General features: G+C 43.6%; 1 protein-coding gene across 1 annotated transcript in view; it reads right to left on the bottom strand.

Annotated features, from left to right (window-relative positions):
• Positions 1–1,180: 1,180 nt before the first annotated feature.
• The window catches only part of LOC147701455 (uncharacterized), an 85,554-nt gene continuing 60,594 nt past the window's right edge, over positions 1,181–26,140 (bottom strand). The window contains exon 6 of the mRNA XM_086928655.1: positions 1,181–2,790. The gene's annotated coding sequence lies outside the window, so the exon portion shown is untranslated. The remainder of the gene's footprint in view (positions 2,791–26,140) is intronic.

Raw genomic sequence — 26,140 nt, 5'->3', positions numbered from 1 at the left:
AAAATGACAGACAGGCATAACACAACATGAGATAGAAGAAATATTTAGGCTCAAGACCATGTTAATTTTCTAGAGCACACTATGGGTATGTGTGTTACATATCTCCATCAAGTGAATACATTTCACTCCCAATTTATGTTTCAAACATCCCCAGCTTACCTTAGTAGTGGGAGGTACGCTCTACATGTATTCATGTCTTTCCTCTGACAGTCAGGCCTAATTTAACAGTCTATCTTTTTTCCAGACCAACAATCACTTATTTGTGTATTTACAGTTCGTATGGGGAGTGTGATTGTATGTGGTCTTTAAACTTTCCCTTGGACCCTCTCTTAAAAATGTTTGTAACATGTGCTTGATAATATAACCACATGATTGGTTATCCGAGCCCTTACTCTTCCTGGTTTAGTTTTAATATATCCAGGGCCACCTGCAGCCTCCTACCTACCAAGACAATCTTTACTAGCAGGCTGTTCAAGCGCTTTAACATGTCCCACAGCACCATATAGAGCGTTTTGTAGAACATTCAGAGCTTTGAGGAAAAATATCATTTTGGCGATCGCGACCCTCCCACCATGACAGACCAGGGTAAGCCGGTCATAAACTGAATAGCCCTCTGGAGCCCCTTCATCATCCTACCAATATTAATGCTCTTCGGGCGTTGTCACCACTCTTACAGCCACAGAGCTTTGAAGGCGACGCAGGTGGATGTTAGGAATGAACATGCTTGTAACCCATGAAGCAGTGTATAGGTGTGACATGATCAAATATCCTGGAGTTGGAGATAAGTCTGACTGCTGCTCGTAGTACTGCTTTTAATAGGGGTCGTGATGTTCCAGGAACGAGAAGAGCAATCCCAGCTGTCAGTCTGTGTATGGCCAGAGCTTAAACCACTTGATGTAGGTCATCTTTGGCTATGAGGTCATTGGTGCCAGATCACTAAGGGAGGGTTGGAGGTTTTCCCCTGACACCCCCAAAGCAAGTGAGTACTTTTTCCTTAATGTTTCTGCATGGGTTGAGAGAGAAATGTCCGTGTTTTCTATCTGAGGTTAGTAAGCCCTTAATTGCGTGTGAGGTGAGAGGTCTGCACCTTTTCTTGTGCTTTGTCCCTTATTTCTCTGGGTGACGTATTTTAATTTCCTGATCCTTACTGTCCATACTAGTAATTAACACACAGAGAGAGTTTCTTAATTAAATATTGTTTTATTTCATCACATACAATTGTGTTGATGTGGTTAATACCGCTGAAGCCACTGCCAAAAAAAGCTGAACAGAAAAGCACACAGTCCCTCCCAAAGCAAGTATTGTTAGAAAATGTTTGAAGTCAATTTATCACATGTCTAGAGGCAGAATTATAAAGTTTGGGCAGTAACTAAGGCCCTCGTGCATCAACAATGCCATTTGCGATTCCTTATTAGCAAAAAATAAGGATTTGCTATAAGGAATAGCAAAAGGCTAATCATGAAGAAATCGCTAAAAAAATTGCGATTTCTTAATATTCCTTAATTGCGACTCACAAATTGCGAGTCACAATTAAGGAATACCTCCCCATTCATTCCTATGGGCCTAGAGGCCCATAGGAATGAATAGGAAGACATTCTCAATTTGTGAATTGCAATTAGCGAATCGCAAATTGAGAATGCAATTTCAAGGGTGCAGGGGTGTCCAAAGGACACCCTGTTGCACCCATGAAATTGATCTGTGCACATATGTTGCTCACACACATGCCTTTAGGGCATGTGTGTGCGCAACATGAAACTTTGGAAAATGCACAAAAGTGCATTTTTCAAAGTTTTTGCAAATTACCATGAAGTTGAACTTCATGGTAATTTGCTACTCCTATTAGCGAAATCACAAATGTTTTGACTTTGATGCATTGTATTTAAGGAATCTCAATTTGGGATTCCTTAAATGCAATCACAATTTAAGGAATCTCAATTTAGAGATTCCTTAAATTGCGATTTTTGCATTTGGGATGATGCATCCCAAATGCAAAAATACTGGTCACAAAGAGACAGATTCTGAGAATCTGCTCGGTTGCGACCGGTTTTTAGCTTGATGCATGTGGCTGTAAGGTCTGAACCCACTCCTACTGAATAGGGGAAGCATCAGAATGCCCTGAACTTACCCCTGATGGAAGCGTCAGAGGGGGGCCTGATCTCTTTTCTTGTGAAAGTGATACTGGTGAACAAAATGGTTCGCACCCGTGTGTACTGGTAAGTTGTGGAACATGCAGAAGTATTCGGGATTGTTCTAGTGACAGAATTAAATTGTTAGTATTAGAAGAGCCAGATCTCTCTCATTGTGCTGGTAACAGAAGAGAATCAGATGAATAGAAACTTTCTCTGATGTTGGTAAAGTGGAAAAAAACAAAAGATCTGTGCTTGTTCATAGTGTTGGTGAAAGGTAGAGCAGATAGAGGGGGCGAAAAAGTGTGCGTTAGAAGAAAACTGATTCTATCCTCCTATTGGGTAATATGGTGAACATCAGAAGGACACAGACTAAGTCATGGTGACGATGAAAGATAGAGCATACCGAAGCTTGCGTCTAGTGCTGGCAAAATAAGAAGCAGGCAGAAGAACTTGAATTGAAGAGTCCATGCTGGGATAAGTGTAGGAGCACGCTGAAGGACCAGGTCTTGCTAATCCTGATTAGATAAGAGGAGAAGCATGCAGAGCACCCTGGATTCAATCCTCATTCTTGATTTAAGGAGACGTGTGAGAAAAATTAGGAGATTGCTGCTTTAGAGATATATCAGCCACACAGTAGTCTTATCAAATGAGCTGTTGGTTCCTAGGGGAGACACAAAATGGAACAGCTGAGATAAAGCAAATGGCTTCTCACGTAATGACAAATCATTATATCTTCATTGCACAGAGACAACATCAGAAACAGACAGTTGTATGTGACAATATTGAGGTCAACAATATCGATCTACAAAAAATCACGTTGCTAACATAAGTATATATCTACTATTCTTAGTTCCACATTGCTTACCTTGATGATCTAGTGATAGTTAATGTTGTGAATGCAGTTTATCGTCATTCAATATATTGCATGATCTATAGTGATAGCCACCGAAACTGACTCACAGCACACACATGGAGCAATGTGACTAATTCCACGAACAGGGATCAAGCATCTTCTGTCTGTGATTACACTGATGGATTACCCATCACTTTTTGTATACTTTAATATGGAGTCTAATTAGAAACTGATCTACATAACACACAAGTACCAATCATTCCCCACCTTTGGTGACAATTGAAGACTAGTCAACCCACTGGGTATCCTCTTCAAGGCCAGTCAGAAAGTAAGTGACATCACACACACACAGAGACAAATCATCGACTTTGTGTGATCACACAGAAGGACCAATCACCCATTGGCTGATGTAATCTCACATGGGAACCAATTGTTCTCTGTATGATGTTGCAGACAGGGGGCAACCATTCCCTATCTCAGTCTGTGCTAATTCAATTCAGAGTTTTTGAGTTCCCTAGTGCTTGTCAATGTGACAAGAACAGGTCACACCAAGCTAAGTGTAAAGACGGGTTGTGCAATCTTAGTATCCCACTTCAAGACACTTTTGGGAAGTTTACACTGCTATCTGGAAAACCCCAACGAAAGACTAACTTTAGAACAAAGCTTGACTGCCTGTTTTACTGTCTAATCTGAAACATTTCAGATGAAGGAAGGTTAAGTAGTAAAAGAGGAGTGCTCTGCTTTTCTATAACGTTGTCACTAATCTTTGGGACCTGACCCTTTCGGACCTACTCAAAAATATCCAAAGGTTTGAAACTAAATACCCAAGACAACCACTTTCTCACATGGAAATTCGCTTTTAGCCCATACGAAATGGCCAAGGTTATCCAAGCCTGAAGCTCTCGGTCCCCTTTCATGCTTGCTTTCACAACCTTTGAACTATAAAGCAACTATGGCGAGGAAACACCATAAATCCATAGGTGGCAGATGCATCTCCTCAACACAGCTCTTCCTCCTCAAGGCAGGGCCAGCCAGAGAGTGCCAACCCATCAATGAGAGCAACAGAAGGAGCCAAAGTGCTATCAGCCAACATTTACCCAAACAATACTGAAGCCCACTCAGGCTGTGACCCACCATCAGAACTAATAACTTCAATCACAGTTCCACAAATAGGAACACCAAGGAAAGCATTTATGCAGCGCACTGCAATATCAGCCCCACCTTGTGAACAACATCTCTGCCAGAGATGTAAGTCACTCAGTAACAGAATAAAGGCCAACCTAAACGAAGAGCAATAATGTGCTCTCTCAGGAGAGACCTGATCCTCTCATGATGCAGCAACTCTCATAAACATCCTGCTCAACCAAATTTTTAAATCCTCATGAAGAACAGGTCTTGTGTCAGAGGCAGAAATGTCCACCACTCACTCACAACACTGGTCATGGTCACTGAAGCTTTATCATACAGACTACTGCTGCTCTGAGATTTTAATCTGTGTGTGGACTTCACATATATGCCACACACACTTGAATCTGTTCAAAACTGATAGTTGTTAAGTTTCTTTCTAATGATCTCCTCCTCAGGTTAGGCAAGTGATACTCTGTACCTGGCCATCTCCTGAAGTACTAAGCCCTCGGTTGTATCCCTAAACGGATAACTTCTGTTATCATTATCTACAACAGCAAAATGTACCCAGTGAAGACTGAAACATGCATCTTTGATCCTTCAAACTTTGCCCTGCTACCACAGAGAGGTTGTTCCAATCAGATTTCATGAAGTTTTCCCTGCGTACGACACACCAACCCTTCAATCTAAACCAACCTAGACTCCCTCCTCTATGAAATACCCAGAACACTGAATATGGTGCCCCCCTTACAACATGAAAACGTTGAAAAGGTGGTTAATACGTGGTTCACCTGTGGAAACTGGAAAAATGGTGGAGAAACCCCAAATGCTAACCAAGAAGTAGCTCTGTAAAGCTTACAACGTAATACCTTAGAGCAGTCCAGAAAGCACAGAAAGCCAGTTTTGCAATCAAAATTAATTTGGCTCGAGACCAAACGGCCAAATTGTTTAAAATATTTCAGGAAGTTACCCATCAGGATGTGTTTGCCCTTGTCCTTTTAGTCCAACCTTGTCAACATATCATGTCCTTCTTTGAGAGCAAAAAGCTCCAAGCACAGGCTGATATTTCAGAGTAGTTGCCTCAATTGATCCTCCCAACATCCAAACATTGTCTCAACCTTTGCGGTACTAAAGCCAGAGCAAAAGTGCATCGCAACTAGCAAGTTGAAAACCTTCACATTTCTAGTTGAGCTGTGTTCAGTCACTGCAATACAAGACAATGTCTCTATTCTTAAGTCAGAGGTAACAAGAAACAGGAATGCGTCACAACTAAAAGCAATGCATTCCAAACTCTCTAAGTAAATAAAAAACACAATTATCACCTCAATGCTAAAGATACTGTCAGCCAGCCCGCTGGAAACAGGCAATTTCAGTCCCATCCCTGGGAAGATGAAGAATGATGGCATAACTCAACAAGTGCAAGAAGTTATATAATCAAACTCTACTCTGCATTTGGAAAAAATATATTGAGTTTTTCATATTGGGAGACAGTAATATCGGGGGGGGGGAATATTGTAATACAAAAATATCATTTTGCAGAAATATTATTGTCAAGAAGATCATTCTTTTCAGATAAGTATCATTACTAATATTCTTTTCAATAATATAGTTGTAAAGAGATCGTTTTTTAATTTGTTTAATGTGTTTTATTTTATGTTATGGTTTGTATTATTGGTATTATTTTTTTAAATATAGTTTGTAATTTGGATTGATTTACATTTTTAATTTAATTGTTAATAGTAATTTATAGTTTTGTAGCAGGTTGGTGGGTTTGTAGGGGGAAGTTAATTAAGTAATAATTAAATATGAATTCATAATGTTGAGGTATGTGATTGATATTGTGTATTACTGATTTAATTAATTATAATTGAGGCGTGGGTTGTGATGTTTGTAGAGGCATAGGGTGGAAAGTTAATTAGGTAATAATCAATTAACACTTAATTTGTAATGTATTATCAATTATTTAATACATTATTAATTTATTGTGAATTATTAAATTAGTAGTAATTATGTACATTATGCAATACTGAATTATTTTAGTTATACTTTAGTTGTATGTTGCTTAGTTTGTAGGAGTATTGGGTGGGAAGTTAAGTAATTAATCAAAATGATATACAAGTAAATCTTCAAAGGATTATTAATTATGTAATTTTGTGTAATAAATATATATATATATACTAGTTATATTTTACGTGTGGGCTGCTCAGTTTTTAGGGGTGTTTGGTAAGATGTTAAGTAATTATTAATAGGCAATTCATTAATAATTGTTAAGTAACTATTTCATTGATTATCAATCATCTAAATTGTGTTATACTTATTTCTTTTTAGTTCTATTTTAGTTGTAGGATTCTAGGCTTTGCCGGGAAATCGATTGGAAAGTTAATTAAGTAATAATTAAATAATCATTATTGTTAAATTGAAAAGTAATTGTTACTTTGTTTATTAATTTAGTAAATTAGTGAACTGTTTTTAAAATATATATATATATAATGTTAAGTAATAATGTTTATAGTTAGAGTTTTATATTTGTTTCTAAATAAGGGTATGCAAATATGTAAGTGAAGCAGTTTACCGACAGTTGCTTAAAATGGAGTGGGAATATTAAATCGTACTCCTCCGAAGTCTATGCTTTCCCTACTGTTGCACAGACTGGAGTGGCAATAGTACATCTTACTGCTCTGAAGTCAAACAGTTTCCCTAATTTTGCTTAGACTGGAGTGACAATATTAATTTTAACCCCTCCAAACTTCAGTGCTTTCTCTTGTGTTGCTCAGACTAGAGTGGCAGTAGTAGGTTCTTCCCCTTCAAAGTCGAACACTTTTCCCACTGTTGCATGGACTGGAGTGGCAATAATAAATGATGTCTCTCCAAAGGCCAACGCCGTGAACAAGCCGTAATTGGCTAAATGTGTCTGTAGGAAGCTTTTGTTTTTGCATTAAACAAAATTAAGCATCTTGGAGTGTCCTGCTCCTCTCTTGCGCCTATCTAAATTTGCCACGGCGACTTCGATATATATATATATATATATATATATATATATATATATATATATATATATATATATATATATATATATATATATATATATATATATATATATATATATATATATATATATATATTTAATCAGCGAAATTTCTTCTTCCAGAAATAACTGCGCAGGACACTCCAAGATGCTTATATATATATATATGACCAATACCTCCTCCTCATCGAAAAAGGCACAGCAAACTCCGGAGTACAAGGGAAAGGGTTTTATTAAAAATATATGCGCGTGGTGCTAGCAGTCCCCTTGAAACGCTAAGGCAGACGCGTTTCAAGCCTTCCAAATGGCTCTCATCAGTGCCTGTTCCTGGGTCTCTGCGCTCTCTGTGCTGGTTCAAACGAGGTGCAGGTGAGTGGTAACTTGCTCCTTAATGCTGTCATTATGCTCCTCCTCCAATGGGCATAGTTTTGACCACTCGCGCTTTCAGCCTGCCAAGCAATGCATGCTGGTAGATGTAGTCCATAGGGGTGCATGTACAGTGACAGAGCCCCTTATCACATCCGATTGTGTGTCCAGTTGCTGGAAATGGGCTATACTCCAGCTTGAGTGTCCAGCAGGACGACCAAAAAGCCTCTCACCCCAACTCCTTAATCAGACAAACAGCGTCGCCTCCTCTCTCCCCAATGCAACATATCCTGCCATGGTGGCTGTCCAAGCTGCTAGGGGGGGCTCCTTGTTTTTGCAGTTCGTGCAAAAGTGTCCAAAGAAAGAATGCTGGTCTCAACACGGTGCACCAGACCGAGAGGGTGTGCCGTTAGTCAGCAACCTGCTTGCTGACAACACACAAGACCAATACCTACTCCTCATCGAAAAAGGCACGGCACACTCCGGAGTACAAGGGAAAGTGTTTTATTAAAAATATATGCGCGTGGTGCTAGCAGTCCCCTTGAAACGCTAAGGCAGATGCCTTTCAAGCCTTCCAAATGGCTCTCATCAGTGCCTGTTCCTGGGTCTCTGCGCTCTCTGTGCTGGTTCAAACGAGGTGCAGGTGAGTGGTAACTTGCTCCTTAATGCTGTCATTATGCTCCTCCTCCAATGGGCATAGTTTTGACCACTCGCGCTTTCAGCCTGCCAAGCAATGCATGCTGGTAGATGTAATCCATAGGGGTGCATGTACAGTGACAGGGCCCCTTATCACATCCGATTGTGTGTCCAGTTGCTGGAAATGGGCTATACTCCAGCTTGAGTGCCCAGCAGGACGACCAAAAAGCCTCTCACCCCAACTCCTTAATCAGGCAAACAGCGTCGCCTCCTCTCTCCCCAATGCAACATATCCTGCCATTGTGGCTGTCCAAGCTGCTAGGTGGGGCTCCTTGTTTTTGCAGTTCGTGCAAAAGTGTCCAAAGAAAGAATGCTGGTCTCAACACGGTGCACCAGACCGAGAGGGTGTGCCGTTAGTCAGCGACCTGCTTGCTGACAACACACAAGACCAATACCTCCTCCTCATCGAAAAAGGCACGGCACACTCCGGAGTACAAGGGAAAGTGTTTTATTAAAAAAATATGCGCGTGGTGCTAGCAGTCCCCTTGAAACGCTAAGGCAGACGCGTTTCAAGCCTTCCAAATGGCTCTCATCAGTGCCTGTTCCTGGGTCTCTGCGCTCTCTGTGCTGGTTCAAACGAGGTGCAGGTGAGTGGTAACTTGCTCCTTAATACTGTCATTATGCTCCTCCTCCAATGGGCATAGTTTTGACCACTCGCGCTTTCAGCCTGCCAAGCAATGCATGCTGGTAGATGTAGTCCATAGGGGTGCATGTACAGTGACAGAGCCCCTTATCACATCCGATTGTGTGTCCAGTTGCTGGAAATGGGCTATACTCCAGCTTGAGTGTCCAGCAGGACGACCAAAAAGCCTCTCACCCCAACTCCTTAATCAGACAAACAGCGTCGCCTCCTCTCTCCCCAATGCAACATATCCTGCCATGGTGGCTGTCCAAGCTGCTAGGGGGGGCTCCTTGTTTTTGCAGTTCGTGCAAAAGTGTCCAAAGAAAGAATGCTGGTCTCAACACGGTGCACCAGACCGAGAGGGTGTGCCGTTAGTCAGCAACCTGCTTGCTGACAACACACAAGACCAATACCTACTCCTCATCGAAAAAGGCACGGCACACTCCGGAGTACAAGGGAAAGTGTTTTATTAAAAATATATGCGCGTGGTGCTAGCAGTCCCCTTGAAACGCTAAGGCAGATGCCTTTCAAGCCTTCCAAATGGCTCTCATCAGTGCCTGTTCCTGGGTCTCTGCGCTCTCTGTGCTGGTTCAAACGAGGTGCAGGTGAGTGGTAACTTGCTCCTTAATGCTGTCATTATGCTCCTCCTCCAATGGGCATAGTTTTGACCACTCGCGCTTTCAGCCTGCCAAGCAATGCATGCTGGTAGATGTAATCCATAGGGGTGCATGTACAGTGACAGGGCCCCTTATCACATCCGATTGTGTGTCCAGTTGCTGGAAATGGGCTATACTCCAGCTTGAGTGCCCAGCAGGACGACCAAAAAGCCTCTCACCCCAACTCCTTAATCAGGCAAACAGCGTCGCCTCCTCTCTCCCCAATGCAACATATCCTGCCATTGAGGCTGTCCAAGCTGCTAGGTGGGGCTCCTTGTTTTTGCAGTTCGTGCAAAAGTGTCCAAAGAAAGAATGCTGGTCTCAACACGGTGCACCAGACCGAGAGGGTGTGCCGTTAGTCAGCGACCTGCTTGCTGACAACACACAAGACCAATACCTCCTCCTCATCGAAAAAGGCACGGCACACTCCGGAGTACAAGGGAAAGTGTTTTATTAAAAAAATATGCGCGTGGTGCTAGCAGTCCCCTTGAAACGCTAAGGCAGACGCGTTTCAAGCCTTCCAAATGGTCTCATCAGTGCCTGTTCCTGGGTCTCTGCGCTCTCTGTGCTGGTTCAAACGAGGTGCAGGTGAGTGGTAACTTGCTCCTTAATACTGTCATTATGCTCCTCCTCCAATGGGCATAGTTTTGACCACTCGCGCTTTCAGCCTGCCAAGCAATGCATGCTGGTAGATGTAGTCCATAGGGGTGCATGTACAGTGACAGAGCCCCTTATCACATCCGATTGTGTGTCCAGTTGCTGGAAATGGGCTATACTCCAGCTTGAGTGCTCAGCATTTTAGCATTTGTTCTAACTTTGTGTATAATCAGAGATTCTCTCTGTTTTTAAAACTTATGTAAACACTTACAGCGGATCTAGCGCTGTTCCTTTGCACTAGACTCCACGGCCGCCATCGCGAGCGCGAGGCCACGCCCACCCGTTAGGCCACGCCCACCCGCTCAACCTGTTAAAAGCGCAGATTACAAGCGCGCCCACAAACACTGAAGACCTCTGAGGCGGAAGCCGGAGGCAATGTGACTCGTGCTTTAAAACTGTTTAGCTTGTGTTTATTTTAGCATTTGTTCTAACTTTGTGTATAATCAGAGATTCTCTCTGTTTTTAAAACTTATGTAAACACTTACAGCGGATCTAGCGCTGTTCCTTTGCACTAGACTCCACGGCCGCCATCGCGAGCGCGAGGCCATGCCCACCCGTTAGGCCACGCCCACCCGCTCAACCTGTTAAAAGCGCTGACTACAAGCGCGCCCACAAACACTGAAGACCTCTGAGGCTGAAGCCGGAGGCAATGTGACTCGTGCTTTAAAACTGTTTAGCTTGTGTTTATTTTAGCATTTGTTCTAACTTTGTGTATAATCAGAGATTCTCTCTGTTTTTAAAACTTATGTAAACACTTACAGCGGATCTAGCGCTGTTCCTTTGCACTAGACTCCACGGCCGCCATCGCGAGCGCGAGGCCACGCCCACCCGTTAGGCCACGCCCACCCGCTCAACCTGTTAAAAGCGCTGACTACAAGCGCGCCCACAAACACTGAAGACCTCTGAGGCGGAAGCCGGAGGCAATGTGACTCGTGCTTTAAAACTGTTTAGCTTGTGTTTATTTTAGCATTTGTTCTAACTTTGTGTATAATCAGAGATTCTCTCTGTTTTTAAAACTTATGTAAACACTTACAGCGGATCTAGCGCTGTTCCTTTGCACTAGACTCCACGGCCGCCATCGCGAGCGCGAGGCCACGCCCACCCGGCCTCTCCTCAAATGTGCTTCATACGCAAGCGCAGCGGACGAGCGCAGCGGGAGCGCCGTTTGCGCGCCGAAGGCACGCCTAAGGCAAGCCCGTCTGCGCCCGTCCGCGCCAGGATCGCGCCGGGCGCGGGCCACGCTGCTCCTACACTCCCAGTCCTCAGGTACGACTCTATTGCGCTGCTTTCTATGCGCCCGACTTTATCTAGTCCTTCTTGTCATGTTCGCTCCTTCACAGACCACCTCTGGGGCCCTTTTTCCTGCCGATCATGCGGTTGGTCATCCTCTAGTCCTGTCAGTCCTGTCCCTCCCCTTCCCCTCCTCCCTCGCCACAAAACGACCTCTTTCAACTGTGGTCTCATCAATGCCAGATCGTTAGCGCGTCACGGACAAGACATCCATGACCTTATTGTGTCAGCCGATCTTGACGCCCTATTCATTACTGAATCTTGGCTGCATGATGCTTCCAATCCCGATCTCGCAACCGCCCTCCCTCCTGATTTCACCATCCTCAGGCGGGACAGACCTATTGGTCGGGGAGGCGGGCTGGTCATCATTGTAAAGAAATCCTTCCAGTGCCATACATTCGACCTGGCCCCCCTCAAGGATTGTGAGTCCCTTGGATTTGTTATCCAAATTAGTCCTTCTTCCGCCTTCTCAGGAGGACTCGTCTACCGCCCCCCCGGGAATGCCGCACCATTCTTGGACTCCCTCGATGAAACTTTGGCAGCTCTTCTGACTCACTACCCCACTTTTACCCTTCTGGGGGACTTCAACTTTCACTTGGAATCCTGCATCGATCCCCACACCCTTAAATTCTGTCACTCCCTTGAGATTTTTGGTCTTTCTCAATTAGTCTCCTATCCTACCCACTGTGCCGGGCACACCCTGGACGGCATCTGCACAAATTTGGCTTCCTTAGATGTTTCTCCCCCATTACCACAAATATGGACAGATCATTGTTTCATTCCCTTTTCCATTAAAACTAAATCTCTGCTGTCCCCTACCACCAAACACTCTCACACCCCCTTCCCCATCAATTGGAAGAAGGTAGCTGAGGGCATCAAACTTAATCCCCTACCGGCTGTCCCCCCCCCTCCCATTACCGGAGATGCATCTCAAGACTCCATAAACTTTCATCTGTGGATTGACAGAGTGGTCTCTGATAATTCAAAATCTGCTACTCAAAAACCAGTTCGAGGTAAAAAGAAGCCCAATGCCCCCTGGTATACTCCGGCCCTCACTGACTGTCATCTCAAGTGTAGGATTTTGGAGAGAGAATGGAGAAAAACCTACGACCCCACTTCCAGATCCATATACATTCTCCAGAGGAAATTATATCTTTCTAATATAAAAAAAGCAAAAAGGGCATTCTTCACCCTGGCAATAGACTCAGCCAAACAAAAACAACAAACGATTTTCAATATAGTAAAATCTTTCACTCACCCCAAGGCATTAGCACTCGAAATCCCCCCTTCACAAACTCTCTGCGATCAAATCGCAGATTTCTTTGAGGAAAAAATCAATAATATTCATAAGGACTTCCCCCCTCCACCCACTCCTACTCAAGAGACTGACACAACCATTCCCTCACTAAATCAATTTACAACAGTTTCTCTGCTGCAAACGCACAAAGCCATCTTGGCCTGCAAATCAGGTGCCCCTACGGATTCTTGCCCCCCAATCATCCTACACCATCTTATCGAGGCCGTCAACCCTCTAATCAATGCCATTGTGAATGAATCCCTTAACTCTGGCACTGTCCCTACTGAGTGGAAGAAGGCCATAGTTAAGCCCCTCATGAAAAAGCAAAATAAATCCCCAACTGATTTGTCTAATATGCGCCCAATTTCCCTTCTCCCAGCGCTAGGTAAAATTACCGAGCAATTAGTTCATGAGGAATTAAATTTTTTTGTGGAAGACAAACGCACCCTGCACCCACAGCAATCCGGCTTTCGCCCTGGCCATTCTACAGAAACCGCTTTGATTGAGTTATCAGACACCATCAAGTTCTTGCAGGATGAGGGCAGGCAGGCTGTCCTCATCGTGCTCGACTTAACCGCGGCCTTCGACACCATCTCACATGTCATTCTAATCAATAGAATGCGCGAGATTGGTGTCTCGGGTTCCGCTCTTGCTTGGATAACATCATTCTTGTCCAACCGCTCTCAAACGGTTTCCTTAAGCCCCTTTCTTTCTGGCGAACGACCTACCATCTCAGGTGTGCCCCAGGGTTCCATCCTGAGCCCTCTCTTTTTCAATATATATATGGCCCCCCTTCTCACATTGATCGAGTCCCATGGGATCCTTGTGACATCCTACGCTGACGACACCCAGCTTGTCGTCACCATTGACAAAAGACTCCCGGATGCTGCCCTTAGATTTCAAAACTGCCTTTCACAAGCCTTTTCCTGGCTCAACCTGAATCATCTTAAATGCAACAGCGCCAAAACCGAAATAATACCCCTTGGTAAAGGCACACTCTTTTCCCCCAAAGACTGGTGGCCCCATAACTCCGAAGCACCACCGAGCGCGGTCTCTTCAGCCCGCAATCTTGGAGTTCAATTTGACGCATCCCTCAGCTTCGATGAGCATGTGCGCATTACCGCAGGGCGCTGTTTTAGCCTGATCAGGCAACTAAAGAAATTTTTCAATTTTTTGCCTATTGCAGCCAGGAAATCAGTCGCGGTGGCGCTTATCCTCTCCCAGCTGGATTACTGTAACGGCCTCCTAGCAGGCATCAAGAAATCTTCCCTTAAAAAATTACAAAGTGTTCAACACGCAGCAGCCAGGCTTGTCCTGAAACTCCCCCGTAGGTCCTCGGCCTCTGCAGCTCTCAACACCCTTCACTGGCTGCCCCTCCATAAGAGAATCTTATTCAAGCTTCTAGTCACTGTCTTTAGATCCACCAGGAGCACAGGTCCATCCTACCTGATTAAGCGCTTCCAGCGTTATATTCCAACCCGCTGCTTGAGGTCATCAGGTGCTAATCTAATCACTGAACCCCGAATAAAACTAAAAACCAAAGGCGGAAAGACCTTTTCATTCCTGGCTGCTAAGGCATGGAATCGTCTTCCCCCCAACCTCAGGCATGCCCCCTCAGAAAGCCTTTTCAGGAAACTCCTGAAGACTTGGATTTATTCTCAGTCTGACTTATCGGTCCTCGCAGCTATCTGATCCTTGCTCCCCACAGTTGATCTTCTGTGTGCTCAGCGCCAAGATGCTCCCTCCGGAGCGAAAGTAGCGCTTTACAAATGCTAATAAATATCAAATATCAAATATCAAATATCAGCAGGACGACCAAAAAGCCTCTCACCCCAACTCCTTAATCAGGCAAACAGCGTTGCCTCCTCTCTCCTCAATGCAACATATCCTGCCATGGTAGCTCTCCAAGCTGCTAGGAGGGGGCTCCGTGTTTTTGCAGTTCGTGCAAAAGTGTCCAAAGAAAGAATGCTGGTCTCAACACGGTGCACCACACCGAGAGGGTGTGCTGTTAGTCAGCGACCTGCTTGCTGACAACACACAGGACCAATACCTCCTCCTCATCGAAAAAGGCACGGCACACTCCGGAGTACAAGGGAAAGGGTTTTATTAAAAATATATGCGCGTGGTGCTAGCAGTCCCCTTGAAATGCTAAGGCAGACGCATTTCAAGCCTTCCAAATGGCTCTCATCAGTGCCTGTTCCTGGGTCTCTGCGCTCTCTGTGCTAGTTCAAACGAGGTGCAGGTGAGTGGTAACTTGCTCCTTAATGCTGTCATTATGATCCTCCTCCAATGGGCATAGTTTTGACCACTCGCGCTTTCAGCCTGCCAAGCAATGCATGCTGGTAGATGTAGTTCATAGGGGTGCATGTACAGTGACAGAGCCCCTTATCACATCCGATTGTGTGTCCAGTTGCTGGAAATGGGCTATACTCCAACTTGAGTGCCCAGCAGGACGACCAAAAAGCCTCTCACCCCAACTCCTTAATCAGGCAAACAGCGTCGCCTCATCTCTCCCCAATGCAACATATCCTGCCATGGTGACTGTCCAAGCTGCTAGGGGGGGGCTCCGTGTTTTATATATATATATATCAAACAAGAGCATTCTACTGCTCGAAACGCGTATGGCTTGTGTAAAGGCTGAAGGCATGCTGACATCTCTCTGCCTGTGGCTCCGTGAGCGGTAACCTCTACGTGTTTGGCGAATCCTAAAAGGGCAACTTCTGTGTTTGATTTATTGCGGCCAGCCTGGTTGCGGATTTGCCCCGCCGCCATGTCAGCGGATCCAGTGTGTTCGTGTATTTGGACACTTTCTGGAACGTAGGGGGACTGAGCCACAGGTTTATATTGGAGGGGTGACCAGTGGTGCTTCAAAACCTTTTGCCCAATCGGGTTGAAACATTAACTTTGACGGATGTAGCAGTGCACTTGCTATGAGGAACGACGAGTCCTTGGGCATATCAGGGAAACTACTGCATCCAGAATACCTGCGGGATCGACGCCCATTGTGGGTGGGACTCTTATTTTGAATAAATCTGGTGTTCCACACTTACCTGCTTCTTTGATCACTTTGCCAGTGAACAAGAGCATTCTACTGCTCGAAACGCGTATGGCTTGTGTAAAGGCTGAAGGCATGCTGACATCTCTCTGCCTGTGGCGCCGTGAGCGGTAACCTCTACGTGTGTGGCGAATCCTAAAAGGGCAACTTCTGTGTTTGATTTATTGCGGCCAGCCTGGTCGCGGATTTGCCCCGCCGCCATGTCAGCGGATCCGGTGTGTTCGTGTATTTGGACACTTTCTGGAACGTAGTGGGCCTGAGCCACAGGTTTATATTGGAGGGGTGACCAGTGGTGCTTCAAAACCTTTTGCCTAATCGGGTTGAAACATTAACTTTGACAGAGGTAGCAGTGCACTTGCTATGAGGAACCACGAGTCCTTGGGCATATCAGGGAAACTACTGCATCCAGAATGCCTGCGGGATCGTCGCCCATTGTGGGCGGGACCCTTATTTTGAATAAATCTGGTGTTCCAAACTTACCTGCTTCTTCAATCATTTTGCCAGTGAACAAGAGCATTCTACTGCTCGAAACGCGTATGGCTTGTGTAAAGGCTGAAGGCATGCTGACATCTCTCTGCCTGTGGCGCCGTGAGCGGTAACCTCTACGTGTGTGGCGAATCCTAAAAGGGCAACTTCTGTGTTTGATTTATTGCGGCCAGCCTGGTCGCAGATTTGCCCCGCCGCCATGTGTATATATATATAGTGTATATAGTGTATATAGGACAGCACAGAACAACTATGGAACAGCATGCAATTCTGTACCTCAGGTATATTGACGATTTGTTTTTTATCTGGTGGGGTTCAATGGAAAGTGCTACTGACTTTGTTGCCAGGTTAAATGTGAATGATTTAAAGCTTCAATTTACCTCAACTTTAAGTAACGTTTCAGTAAATTTTCTGGATGTAGAAGTATATGTCAAAAACAGCAAAATGGAGACTAAATTACACAGAAAGGCCACCGCCGGTAATACTTTGTTACATGCCTCTAGCAACCATCCTAGCCATCTCCTTCGCAGCATCCCCTATGGTGAGATGTTGCGAATAAAGCGCTTTTTGGAGAGAGGCTATAGCCACAAAATGGTAGATGATGCCATAAAGAAAACAGCACAACTGAGAAGAGAACAATTACTTGGAATTTGTCCTAACCCTGCTACTGTAACTGTAACTGCGAATGCACCGGAAGAGAAAATACAGTGCAGGGCCATTGTCACATATAGTCAACAACATGCTGAGATCCGCAGGATTTTTTCTATAAACTGGAATCTTGTACAAGGGGATCCAGTTATTGGTGATCTTGTTAGAAATAGACCAGAGATCACCTTTAGGAAGTCATTTTCATTAGGCAGTGCAATTGTTAGTAACACCTTGGGCGCTCCCAAAAAATGGTGGGAACGTATCACAGGTTTCAAAAAATGTCAAGTCTGCAAAGCCTGTAAGCACGCCATCAACAAAACCCATTATGTAAGTCCTTTCCACGATAAACCTATTGCCATTAAACAAAAGCTGGGGTGTAAGACGGAATTTGTGGTGTATATATTATTGTGCCCGTGTGGCTTACAATATGTGGGGAGCACTCGTCTTCCTGCCCACAAGCGCATCCTACAGCACCTGAGAGCAATTTCAGGAAAGGACCAGACCTATCCAGTAGCGAGGCATTTCGAGAAATGCCATCAGAGCAATCCAGACCTGCTACAATACTACTTGGTGGACTCCGTCCTACCTTTGAGGAGGTGGGGAGACAGAGATGGCAAACTGTGTCTACTGGAAGCCCGATACATCCTCGAGCTTAATAGCAAACAACCTGGGGGACTGAACAGCACCGAAGATCTTCACACATGTCTATGACTTTGTGAAGAGATTTATGGTGTTTCTTGCTGGCATTCAATTAACTGATAAAACGCTTTAAGATCTATATGAATGCATTCGGCAGCCTGCACATTAATGAGAGTTTTAAGAAACATTAGTTTGAATTTTTTGGTTGCACAGTCACTTTAATTTATGTTTATACTAACGACCCTCAGGGAAGTAACCAGTAAAAAACATATACAATATATAGATCGGTTAGTTATCAACAGTCACCACTATTACCCACTTGGGTTCAATTGTCAATACACCGTGAAAATTCACTCAACTCCCATAATATCATGTCATAAACTATGTATAATTTTGAGTCCCAGTCTTGAGCAAACAACGTGAACGAAATGAGAGTTTCTGTCTGGGATTCATGAGGCTTGTTTGATTGTTTTTTTACCTATGATAACCATTGTAAATATTTAATTATTTATTGTACATTGTGTAAATACATGAATTTAGGATGTGTTCTTTAAAAACTACTTTTTTTTAGAATTGTTCTGCACTGCTATCTATAACCTTGCCTCGTTTTGCACACGATTACTAAAATTGTGGCATTATTTGTTTACATAGAATGTGAATATGAAATGATCAAATAACTTTACTTGGGATTTTATTACTGTGGAAATAGGGCACTGTGCCCTTTACTCTAATCTGGTGTATACCCCTTTAATTCAAACAGGATATACTACCGATCATGTGATTACCTTTACTATTTATGTCACTTCCCTTCTTCTTTACATGACATGTGATCAAGCCTCGGCTGAGGTGAAACGCGTCATGGCGACTGGTGGGCTGTTATTCATCACGAATAAAAAGCACTGAGAACGAGAGCACGAAGTCTGTGGCTTTACTCGATTTCCGTTTTGCAGCGTGAGTGTAAGCTGTGTTGAATCGGACTTGACGTGAATATATATATATATATGTGTATATATATATATATATATATATGTATATATATATATAAAAATATTGTTTCTTGATATATATATATATATATATATATATATATATATGTATATATATATATAAATATATCAAGAAACAATATTTTCTTATGTTTTTAATGATATTAGAAACAGTATATTTTTTCAATTGTTTTGTAATTACCATTATAAGGATGGGAAACAAGATTTTTGACACGTTCCATTTTGTTACACAAGATTGTTGACTCTAATATTTTGTCATTTATCCTTCTACTCTACATGGCAATCTGTTTTCAGAATGGAGAGAGGCGCAAAAACAACAATATAAGATATTAGAGAGAACATTCTCTCCTACCTTTACTTTGTGCAGCCTGAAATTCTAATCTTACTCAAGTTATTAACTGCTTACAGTACTGTGGATCACGAAATACTTCTGGAGTAACTGGAAAAGTGGGCCAGAACCTTTGGGATTGATGTCCAGTGATGCAGAATTTCTGGCACGGCAATCCAGTGGTGCCACTCTTTTCTACTTCTTCACAGAAAACACGTGTGTCTCGGCTCCTCCCTTTTTTTTAAAATCTGTTTTTTATTAGCAATATACAAAGACATATCTCCAAATACCGCATCTCGTCAAAATATATAATACAAGATCAATGAAGTATTCAATCTTGGGCTGCACCAAGGATTGTCTGTTCCGGAGAAACAATAAATGAAATCAAACATATTACATTATACTATATCAAAAATCTGTAAGAAACAGAAATACCACTGTTAGCTCCATCTTTTGTAGCAAATATCTACATACATACTTCGTAAAAACAGTGCACAATAGTTCTGTCCTAACTGGTTATTATGAAACTTACAAAAACAACTTTACTTCCCCCATTCCCCTCCCCCCTGGTACATTCACACTTAGTCGTTAATACGCATATATCGGCTTGATGTATGTGCTAGTAAGGTATTATGTGGTGTTGCAACGACATTGTGATTGTCTTCCAACGTGTATTGGTGTGTGCAGCCTGCGTCGCCCCAGACCTGCGCATCGTCAAAGAGTGCGGCATTGTGGTGTTAAAGTGGGAGGCACTAAAATCAGCGGTCTGACCATAGAAGGCAAAGGTTCTCTATAAGGAGGAACCTTGATTTTCAAATTCTAGTAGTAACATCTGCCAATCAGGCGATATTGGCGTCTTTCTCAGTCCCCTATATTCCTCACGCTTTAATTCGGTTCCCTCAGCCTTTCCCCACTTCACCACCTCACTGTGCCAGTCCTCCGGGTGTGGGGGCCTAGCGGATTTCCAACGTGCCGTCACTGCTCTCTTAGCAAGGAGTAGGGCCAAGTTGACAAATCTAGTGGATGGGTTCTTCTTCTTTTCCGTAGTGCCCAGGCCCTAGAGGCAGTAATCTGGGTTGTCGTAGGGTCTTCGTGGGACAATTACAGCCAGCACCATACGGATCGTATTCCAGTAGTACCCCAGTTTGGGACAGGACCACAGTATATGCAGTAAGCCCGCATCAGAATCATGGCATCTCGGGCATGCATCCGCAGCATCCGGGTACAGAGCGTGTAATCGACGAGGGGTGAGGTACGCCCTGTGTAGGATCATTAATTGTATAAACTTGAATTTGGGGTTACGGATACTTGTCTAGGATTTTTTAAAACTCGCTCCCATTCCTGGTCAGTGAAACTCCTATTCATATCTCCTTCCCACTTAGCGCGCAGAGGCTGCAGGGTAGTCGCTCGTTCAGTACGTATACCATGCGTGAGCCATTTTGTTAACCGCCCGCCATTGCCCATCAAGTATAGCAGTGTGAGGAGCGAATTCGCGTGGGGTTCCGTTCCAGTGCGCGTGCAGGTGATACGTATATAGTGCACAATATGGGCATGTAATAAAAATATTGCGTCTGTAGTGTGGTGTAGATCTACAAACTCCGTGTGGGACATTAGTTGCCCATCAGTAAAGAAGTCTCCTAATGTTGTGACTCCGGCATCAGCCCATTGCTGCAGTGGATGAGTAGTGAGGACTCCTGATCTACTGGGTAGACCTAGAAGAGGCAAAGTAGGCGCATAAGGTGGTGATCTACCTGTATATCTCGTGGCGCTGAGCCAGCAAGTGATTGCCAAGCGCAGTAAGTGCGGCATAGAGCGGGGAAGAGCTGCCCCGGGGAACAGTAACTTATGTATGATTCTTCTATCTTTATCAGCCGGGACCATCCCAATCTCATGTAAGTTACGCCCTGCCAGCCAATAAGCTAGCCACTGCAGCTGACAGGCATAGCTATAAGCTCGCATATCAGGGACTCCCATGCCACCTTGGGCAGTAGGCAGCTGTAACTTAGCTAGTCCAACGCGCCGTCTCCCCACGCTCCAGATAAGTTCTATAAGAAGAGTGTTGAGAAGCTGGAAAATGCGCACTGGGACAAGGATGGGGAGATTCGTGAAATAATATATTAGGCGCGGAAGGACTACCATCTTGGTGATAGCTACCCTTCCCGCAATGGATAGCGGTAATGTAGTCCAGAACTAAACTTGCGTCTTGAGGGATATTAGTGCACGACCTAAGTTACCATCTAAAAGATCCTCCTTGCTGCGATATACATTGATCCCTAAATATTTGAAAGTGTCTGGGGCTATACCGAACGTGTGAGGGGCAAAGTTTATCCGGTCTGCTCCATTAGTAACATTGAAGCGATAACCATACGACTTGAGTGCATTAATAGTAAGTCCCAATATCCCTTTAAAGGAATCAAAGATGATCGGTAGAGGGTCCAGTGCGACTGACATGTCATTAATATACAAGATGATGTCATCAGCATATGCCGAGACTACATGTCGGACTCCATTAGTCATTATATCTCTTGGGGAAATGGCTAGTCTAATTCTGTGCAATAGGGGTTCCAGTGCTAGAATAAACAGCAAGGGGGACAGCGGGCATCCCTGCCGCGTGCCTCGCGCTATGCAAAATGGGGCAGAAATGCAGTTTCCCGTACGTGTGCGCGATGTTGGGTCTGTATATAAAAGTTGCACCCACGCCAGATATTTTAAGGGCACGCCAAATCGCGCCAGGGCGATGAACATATAGTCCCATCGCAAGGAGTCGAAGGCTTGCTTCAAATCCAGTGAGATTCAACCTTCCTCACTACCCATAACCTCAGTATCCAACATTATCGGGTATAATCGCCTTAAATTGAGCGCTGTGCTCCTCCCTGGCACAAATCCACACTGATCCGTGTGTATAAGCTGCGGTATATATTTGTTCAGGCAGATAGCTAGCAATTTACTGAGAATCTTGTAATCTGAGTTTAAAAGCGACAGTGGTCTGTAATTGTGTATATGTAAGGCCTCCCTTACTGGCTTCAAAAAGGAGACTATGAGCGCCTGCAGCGTCGAGTGCTGGAGCGCATGTGTCGTTAACGACTCTTGGAATAGCGTCAATAAATGTGGGGCTAGAAGTTCGGCGTATGTACCATAAAACTCTGCAGGAAGACCGTCGGTCCCAGGAGCTTTGTTGTGTGGCAGTGCTTTAACAGCACAGCGTATCTCAGCTATCGTGATAGGGTGGTCCAAATCGTCTTTCTGGTATTGTGTTAACTGCGGCAGTAAAATTCCCTCAAAGAAAGCATCTAATTGAGTGCCCGCCATCTGCTGTGGCGGACCATAGAGCTGATCATATTAATCCTGGAATGCCGTATTAATTGCTATTTGTGTCAGAGCCATTCTTCCATTACAGTCCTGTACCGTCGTCATAGGCATAATAGTTGGGAGTCACGGATTATGCATGCAAGTAAGGGGCCTGATCTGTCAGCCTGAGTATGTTGCCTGGCTGTGTATAGTCGTCGGTCAATTATACGGAGGTCTTCCAGAAGCTCCGCATAACATATATTGGCTCTCGGCTCCTCCTGATTATCTGGAAAAATTATTACAACCTGGGTCCCTCTGGGATCTCTAATGCCTTGGTTTATGTTTAGCATCTACTTGTGACCACTGGCCTGAGTTATTTCACAATGCATTCTACAAATATGTGCAGACAGTGTCCATCTCCATAGCCATCCAGAAAAGTAAAACAAAACATCACTTCCTGCATGTCAAGTATTCCAACCAATTTTATTTTTTTATTTATTTTATTTTATTTATTTTTAAAATTTCTAGAGCGCACAAATACCTTCCGGTGTCTCGGCGCTAGCTCTGATCTAAGATCTAGCTCTGTCTTAATGGTAAGCAGTCCCAAACCTCTGAGTCTCAGATCCCTCATGTGACAGTCTCCCATTCAAGAGGCTGGAGGAATTTGGAACACCCTGGTCCCAAGATAAGCCGTAAAAATAACCCTAGAGTATGATTTGACACAAACTTTTGTTGGATCAACTTAACCCAGTGTTGGTTAAAACACCAAATTTTACTTTATGTTGCTGAGGAGGATTCTTCCCCAGATTTAACTGTTACACCGCACTGAATTGATAAAGTCCATGGTTCTCTCAAAAGGCTATTACTGTAACACCGTACAATCAAGCACCCCAAAGATGAAACTTCGAAACTACAAAATCTGCAAAACTGAGGAAATCAGCTCATGTCACTCTTGTAAAGCCCTGCATTTTCTCCCAATTTCCTAGAGAATAAAGTTCAAACTTCTGTGCTCTGTTTTGAACTCTCAGAGCAGTTTATGACCCAAACTAAATTCAAACCTTATTTGCTAACTATACACGTAGCTGAAGACTAAGATGAAATTATGCAAACATGCACACATAAATCAGATCAAACAGCATATGCCAGAGGCCGGCAGATTTGGGATGTTGAGAGCTTAACCTTGGAACACCATGTGTCCAGATCTGAGACATCAATCAAACATTGCAATCAATATTCATGATCAAATTTTAGATGAGCCTCCTCCACTTAGAGGTCTTCCCATCTCACCAGGCCCTATTGAATGCAGCTTATCCCTATGAAGGTTACACCTCAAAACTGGTGTTTTATGTTTATGTTTATGGGATTTGTAAAGCGCGTGACTACCCTTAGGCATCTCAGCGCTGCATGAATCAAGGTAGATGGGGTGAGCGCTTAGTCTTGTGGAAAGAGCCAAGTTTTAAGTTTTTTCCTGAACAGTACTTCGTTTTGAGTGAGTCGAAGGTCTGGATCTAGACTGTTCCAGTGCGTAGGTATCAGATGGGCGAAAGACCTTCCACCCCATCTGGCTCTTTTTATTGTTGTATCTTTCATGAGAAATTTTGAGCTCGACCTAAGCTGTCGGTGGGGTGTATAGTGGGCTACCAAGTTTTGACTAAGTGCGGAGCCCTTCCGTGCATGGCACGATGAACCAGGTTAAGGGACTTGAATTTGATTCTGGCTTGAACCGGGAGCCAATGCAGTTCCATCAATCTTGTTTTAACTGATTGGTGTCTAGGTATGTTCAGTAATAGTCGTGCTGCTGCGTTCTAAACAGTTTGTTACGTATTTGGGAGAACCAAGAAAGAGGGAGTTTCCGTAGTCCAGCCTCAAAATCACCAGGGCCTGGACTACTGTTTTGCGCATGTCTTTTCTGCTCAGTTTTCTGCCTTCTGTTTTGCCTTGTCTGCTTGTTTTTTGCCCTCTGTTTTGCCTTTCTGCTCGTTTTTCTTCCCTCTGTTTTGCCCTCTTCTGCTCTGTTTTGCCTTTCCCGGGTGTTTTTTGCCCTCTGTTTTGCCTTTTCTGCTCGTTTTTCTTCCCTCTGTTTTGCCCTCTTCTGCTCTGTTTTGCTTTTGCTGGATGTTTTTTTGCTCTCTGTTTTTCCTTTTCTGCTAGTTTTCCTGTCCTCTTTTTTACCTTTTTCTGCCCTCGTTTGATTTTCTGCTCGTTTTTCTGGCCACAGTTTTGCCTTTTCTGCTCGTTTTTATACCCTCCATTTTGCCTCCTCTGCTCGTTTTTATACCCTCCATTTTGCCTCTTCTGATCACTTTTCTGCCCTCTGTTTTGCATTCTCATTTTTTGCTAATCGCAATTAAGGAATTTTAAGAAATCGCTAAAAAATAGCGAATTTTTATATACATACCATTTTGCAATTCTGAAATGGTGATTCTCAAAAAATCGCTATTTGAGAATCGCAAATAGGTATTTTGATACATCTGCCCCTGAATGAATAAGGGGCAGATGTATCAAAATACCTATTTGCGATTCTCAAATAGCGATTTTTTGAGAATTGCAAAATGGTTTTATATAAAAATTCACTATTTTTTAGCGATTTCTTAAAATTCCTAAATTGCGATTAGCAAATTGCTAATCGCAATTAAGGAATAATTTCCCATTCATTTCTACGGGCCAGGAGGCCCATAGGAAGGAATGGGAAGCTATTCTCAATTTGCGATTCGCAATTTGCTAATCGCAAATTGAGAATAATTTTAAGGGTGCAAGGGTGTCTTAAGGACACCCTGCTGCACCCCTGAAATTTACATGTGTGCGCATATGGCGCACAAACATGCCCTAAGGGCATGTATGAGCGCCACATGCACCTTTACAAATGCCAAAAAGTGCATTTGGAAAAGAATTCGCAAATTACCACCAACTATAAGTTGGTGATAATTTGCGATTTTTTAGTGTAAATTCGCTAAAAAACGTACTTGCTTCTTACATAGCATTTAAGGAATCGCAATTTGCGATTCCTTAAATGCTTACGCGATATTAAGGAATCGCAAAATTAGTGATTCCTTAATATTGCGATGAGTTTTAAATGATACATTCCATTTTCTGTTTTTTTTGTCGCAAACGCTGCTTTTTACCGAATCGCAGCGTTTGCGACAAAAAAATCGTTTGATGCATCTGCCCCTAAGTCATGTGTTAGCCAATACCAGTAATGTGAAATCGGCAAAGTCGCCCAGGATAAATAAATTCCATTACCACACTTTGTGAAAGACATTGTTCAAATCTGTCTGATCTTTCCTGTACAGAAAGATATTGTTAGGATCTGGTGGCCCACTTTCTCACCATCATCCCTTTTCCCTGTATCTATCAAGGAGATTATCAGGTGGAGAAAGTCTTCATTACTCCTGTCTGGAGCCGGCATGTCTCTCAATGCCTTCATCCTATTGGCTACTAAAGGGTCAATGAATGGGTTAACAACTAAGTTAAGTTTGGTGTTAAATTATCGCTTCCGATGATACTCTTTCAATATGCCATTCCAGTCTATGGCCATACCACTCTGAAAACACACAATCTTCTTAGTATGTCGTCGCTTCGTTTTTCACAAATCAGTCACCATCATGGGCGTCATTTAGGGGTCACTGCTACGACACCTGGCATGCCCCATGTGACCCCTTGCACTGTCCTTGTGACGCCTAGCATCAGCAGTGGCAGGAACAGAAGCAGCTTGTCCTTATGGATGTCGGTGGGGGCTTCACTCACCTAATTTTTGTAAATTATTTATTATACTAATAGTGAATATTACATTATTCGCTAATAGTTTAATATAAAATGGCGTACAAATAGCTGGAAAATGATTTTAATTCTATGTATGTTGTCACTTGCTTGTGGAGGTGATCTGGGGCCGGTCTATCTGTCCTATCGCTTGTGGAGGTGATCTGGGTATGGTCTATCTGCCCTATGGTATGCTATGTAAAGAATACTTATAAAG

The sequence above is a fragment of the Lissotriton vulgaris genome, chromosome 7 (genome assembly GCF_964263255.1).
Source record: "Lissotriton vulgaris chromosome 7, aLisVul1.2, whole genome shotgun sequence".
Taxonomy (NCBI): Eukaryota; Metazoa; Chordata; class Amphibia; order Caudata; family Salamandridae; genus Lissotriton; species Lissotriton vulgaris.
The sequence above is the reverse complement of the archived record's forward strand: the minus strand, read 5'-3'. Positions and strand labels throughout refer to the sequence as shown.